Source organism: Nelumbo lutea, chromosome 3 (assembly GCF_056320005.1).
Source record: "Nelumbo lutea isolate HS-2025 chromosome 3, American lotus-T2T, whole genome shotgun sequence".
Lineage (NCBI taxonomy): Eukaryota > Viridiplantae > Streptophyta > Magnoliopsida > Proteales > Nelumbonaceae > Nelumbo > Nelumbo lutea.
In genome coordinates, this window is record NC_142686.1 from 93,863,636 (window position 1) to 93,869,635 (window position 6,000).

Below are 6,000 nucleotides of genomic sequence, written 5' to 3' on the forward strand. Positions count from 1 at the left end.
CACTTTTTTTTTTTTTTGTTAACAAATGCATAGATTTTGGAAGAATAGAAATTAAAGAAAAACAAGTAATATATAAATAATAGTAATATAATAATTTATGATTTATTATTATTGAATTATTAGTATTGCTACATTATTTAAAATATAATAATAATAATAATAATAATTGTTTCATATGACTCTTTTGTGCCTTACTTTATTGTTATTTGAAGTCATTTGTCATATCATTCTATTGTTTATAAAAAATACAACCACCAATTGGTCATTAGAAGGATAATGAGAGAACTTAACGAAGAAATGTTGGTTGAAGGTATACTGGTAAATAAACCATTGCTTTAAAAAATGGCAAATTTCTTAAACTACTCCTAATGTATAGCTAATTGATTAAGTCTACCCTTACTATTTAACTATTCTCTCAAAGTACTTTAAGTTTTTTAACAATTGACTAAAACCCCCCTACCATTAACTTTTCGTCACACTCAGTCACATATAACATCATGTGACCGATATTCTTTTAAAAAATTTCAAAAACACCCTTTCAAATCTCTCTCTCTCTCCTCACCTCTTTCCCTGCATAGTGGATTGCTCTAACAAAGATTAACCGAAAAAGACTTAGATCTAAGTATCTCCATGTTGAAAAACTTCGACTCCATGCTCCTTCGGCAGTCAGATCCAATCCTAATCTTGGATCTAAGTATCTTTCAAATCTCAAATCTAAGACTCCATGCCGTCTCTCTCAGACTCTATGTAGTATCCCTCACTGGATCTCAAATCTGAGACTCCTGTGAGGGAGACAACATGGAGTCAATCTAGACCTCAGATTCATGCCACTCCTACGACATCATTTGAAGCTCATTGGAATTTGGTGATCTCCTTTGACATCATTTGAAGCTTGCTAGAATTTGGTGATCGAGACCCAGTTCTTAGTCCAGACCCCCTTTCCAATATGCTCATCGCAACCCTGAACTGGGCATCATACTCCTTGTGCTCGGATGTGCTCTATTCCATGGCGATGGAGCTCTGTCTCTCCGTTTGTTGAAATGGGCAGCAGGGCAGAGGGAACGGGAGCAACTATCGCTACTAGTTTGACTTGCAATGGAAATGGTTGGAATGAGGTCGGTGGTGGTGAGGAGGAAGGGCGAGAGAGAAACAAAGAGGTGAGAGTTGAGACAAGAGATTATGGGACAAATAGGAGCTGACTTGTGAACGTGAAGAGAGTGACTAGCACTAGGGTGATGGGTCAATGTGCCTCACATCTACCAAAGGGCACAGAAGAATGGGATTATTCTCCAATGGAGAGTTGTTGATGGTTGGCAATAATAAAGGAACAACGGTCCAAATTTTACATAAAGAGAAGATGCGTGGTGATGCTTCTCTGTTGTCTTTTGGGTCCAAATGAAGAAGACAGTGAACATCTTCCTGTTAATAAAGTGGTAAGAGATTGATAGTTGTTTTAACTCGATTAGATTTGATACCCATGTTCTTCAAGAAATGAAAATCTTCCTAAAATAAATTGGTAAGAGATCGATAGTTGTGTTAAGTCGATCTGATTTAGAACAAAATGAGTAGTTTAATTTAGACGAACTGAACGTCTTCCTCTAAATAAACACTCTAGATTTTACATTAAGAGAAGATGCATGGCGATGCTTCTCCATTGTCTTCTGGGTCCAAATGAAGAAGACTGTGAATAGTAGATTTGTTGATGGAGAGAGAGACAATGGAAGAGAGGGAGAGAGAAATGAGATAATGAGAAAAAGTCGGGGAAGAGGGAGTTGTTCTCTTAAGGGCAAAAAGGACATTTTGTCTTTTTCCGTTATGATTTAAACGACAATAGCAATTGTTAGAAACAATAAGGGTATTCTAAGACAATAGTTAAACAATTAGGGTAGAATTAGTCAAATATCTATACAATAGGGGTAGTTTAAGAAATTTGCCCTTAAAAAAATTCAAGTGGCATCATAATTACAAGATTATGGTTTTCAGATACCTAGGAATGGCAACGGGGCAGGGATCATATTCCCCATCCCTGCCCCTGATTTTGAAATTAATCCCCATTCCCATCCACAATCCCTACTGGAGATAAAATTTGTCCTCCATCCCTAATCCCCAATGGGGATGAGTTCCCTGTGGGGACCTGAATCCCCAAATTTCTTTTAGATAAGAGATTTAAAAAAAATAATTTTACTTAAAATAAATAAAAATTTTAAATTATGAATAATGTTTTAAATATGTTTTGATATATATATAATATAATATAAATAACATTTAAATGTATATATAAATATATAATCGGGGTTGGGGTGGGGACCTCAATCCCCATCCCCAACCCCGACCCTAATCGAGGATTCCTATTCATCCCTGCCCCACCAAAACAATACCCATAGGGTCAGGGAAGTCGGATTCTCGTCGGGGAAAATTGCCATCCCTACACATACCACTTGATCTATCATAGATGCTATTGTCAACACTCTTGGACCAAAATGAGAGGGTACAATTGTAAATATATCCTCTCATGGAAATCTAGACAACCCCTTAGAGTCAATAGATTTTTTTATGGATGAGGAGCATGATATCAATAGATTATGGATTGAATTTGACCAAAGGCCAGAAGAATAAGGGGCATCTCTCAAAGACCACTATTACACCAAACTATATTTGTTTAAGCTATTAAAGCAATGTAGTTTTTCAACGTCAGGCGATATTTATCACCATGTGTATGCGTTGACATTACCACCACCATTATAGAAAATAGATTTAGAAAAATTATAGAACAAACGCCTTTTGAACTCCTTGAGCTAATGTATGTCTTGAAGTAATACGAGGAAGATGCAATGATGGTTGTTGTAGTAGAAGTTGAACATAATTTGAATCTTCTTAATGAGGCCCAACATTGAGTAGCGTTAACTGGTATTTAATTATTTTTCTAATATAACATGTATCATCATTTTTTAATGTTTAGGGAAAATTTCTTAAAGTACCCCTATGGCTTAGGAAATTGACTAACTCTAACCTTACTATTTACGTATTGCCTTAAAGTACCCCCAAGTTTTCTAACAATTGACATCGCCATTAAGCACTAAAAAATGAAATGTCAAATTTGTCCTCCATTATTCCTCAACTTTTCAAAATAAAACTTACACAATCATTGAATCACTTCTACTGTTTCGTCTCCATTCAAGAGAGAGCTGCGTAACCGTCACTAGTGTGCTAGTGGGCAATAGAACAAGGGAGAGTGGAGGTAGAGGGAGCAAGATAAAGTAAAGGAAGAACCTCTCGAGTCTAGATGAAATTAAGGAAACTAGACTCTGTTAGAAGTTAGAACAGAATCTGCCCCATGGACGTCATATTGCCACCGGTGGCCTCCTTGACACACCACAGGATCCGGTAGCCACTTATCTCAGCACAACGTTCAGTGCTTCCATCTGCTCATTACTCAATACGAATTAACTCCCAAACACACGTAAATCCCAGTACGATCCTAACATCTATTCAGCCAAGTCATTACATCACCCACTACAACAAAGTTAATGCATAAAATCAAGTAGTAGTAATATGGGTCCCTATGTAAACCCCATTTCTTTGGCTTTTGTTATAGGACGCCCAAGGTATAAAAATGAATATGTTGCTGATGACAAGAGATTTATTGTGCACTCAGACAACCATATCCATTTTTCAGTGGCAGAAATGGGCATTAGAGTTAAGTCGAGATGAGCACTCATTTTGCCTGATTGAGTTTCTAAGCCTGATCATGGCCTAGTTGAGGTAGAAAACTAGTCTTATGAGAAGACTTTAGATGGAAAGTTATTTGGGCAAAATGATGTTTCCATCTCCATTATGATGTTTGTAGAAGATATGCCTAAATCAAAAATCCTCCCTAAATATGCTAGATATGATTCATGCCTGAAATTCAACGAACTAGCACTAACCAACGACAAGTATTTAGTGTTAAAAACTTTGTAACTACAAGGATCTCAAGCTTTTCAGAAAGAAATTGGAGGATTAAAGACAAAATTGCGAGATCAAAATCACTAATGGCTTACCGCCATCACGAATTCAGAATTGGAGGTGGATACAAAGTTTGAATCTATGTTAGAGTCGGAATCGAAAACAAAGACATACACAAAGTAGGAGTGGGTTTTCATTGTGAAAAGAGTGTGATGATTTTCAAAAGGGTATTTTAAGAATTTTCAAAAAAAATACCAATCACATGATAAGGGCTACAAATGGTTATCCGATCTGATCTCAGATTCGATCCTATTAGGTCAAATTTGGATAACCCCTGGTTGGATCTTCGGATCAGATCGAATTCGGTTCACCCATATCTAATTTGAGAAGATCTTATCCAATGTGTTATATATTTATAAATATAAATATATATAATGCATATATATGTTATTTATTTATTTATAAATATAACAATTATATTGTATTTTTATAAATTTGTTATATTATTTATTTTTTATAAAAATCATGTATATATATGATGAAAATAATTTAAAATATTTATTTTTTCTTTATTTAAATTGGTATATTTTACTTTTTCTTTTAATAGTTTATTAATTTTTAAAGGAAACAAGTCAAAAGATCTAATAGGATTCGAATTCAGATCGAGTCCTATCTGATCTAATCAGATCTGACATGAACAGTGTCGGATCCGATCCATTTGCATCGCTACATGTGATATCACATGTAACCGAAGTGTGACGGAAAGTTAACAACAAGGGAGATTTTAAACAATTGTCAAAAAACTTGAGGGTACCTTAAGATAATATGTAAACAATAAGGGTAGAGTTAGTCAATTTCCTAAACCATAGGGGTAGTTTAAGAAATTTGCCCTAATGTTTATCATAGAACTAATATTCTAAGTTTAATTTTTAAAATGCTCAGGTGGTCTTGCATGGAGCATTTTTGTTTCTAAGAATAAAAATGATAAATTTTGAAACATTATTAAATTACTTGATAGATTTTTAATTTTAATTTTAGATTTATTATGAACCTTTGACTTTGTTGAGGTTTTAAGACATTTTTATATATTTGGCATATTTATTCAATTTGTTGATATTTAGAGACATTTTTATGTATTTATTTATATTTAGGGTGTTACTTTCTATTGTTGACAAACTCCTATTTTGTATTTAATATAGAACGCATGTCGTCGTACACCCTAAAATGCATCTTTTGGTTCCCTATTGGGACCTTAAGGGATGCCTTATCAAAAAATTGGATATATATATACATACCAATCAAGTGATAAGATTTATAGATAGTATTTAGAAAGAAAAAAACGCACCCAAGGTGGAGGATATTATTCTCTTTACTATTGTTTCTATTTCTACCATGTAGGCAGTAAGAAACATTTTTCATTTTTTTGCTGTTTGTAAGGCAATTTTCATTATCATTTTTTTACATAGATTTTGATTTCGTATAAATGACCAATGCCGCATCAAAGAATCGTTGGGTAGTAACGACTTGTTGATGCGTGAAATGCCAAATTTGGTGTTTTGTGGATTAAAAGCATCACGATTTAAGAGGAATATGTGCATTTTACCAATTTTTCAAAAAATACCTGAACAAAATAATACTCTAAGTCACAAAAAAGTGGAAACTTTGAGTTGGCTCCAACGTGGCACTATTTTTTTATAAATAACATCAATACCAAACATCCCCATAAGGTTTGTAATATGTTGTTTGTTGATTTTCAATTAACTTTTTTACTTCTAAGTAATTTTTTTTTTTAATTTTGAAATAGAGATATATTGAATTTATTCTTTACTCTATTCACAGGGTGATGATGTAAAGTTAAAGTTGTTTAATACAGAAATTAACAAAATTTGTGCTTAGTGAAGGATTTTTGTATTGGTTTTCATTGTTAAGAATTCATTATGCTAAAATCGAATATACTATAAGTAGAATATTATACAATTTTACTTTATAAGTATTACAGAAATTGTAACAAGCATGAAAGGTTGCACCGAATCTCATATTATAAGTACAATTTTG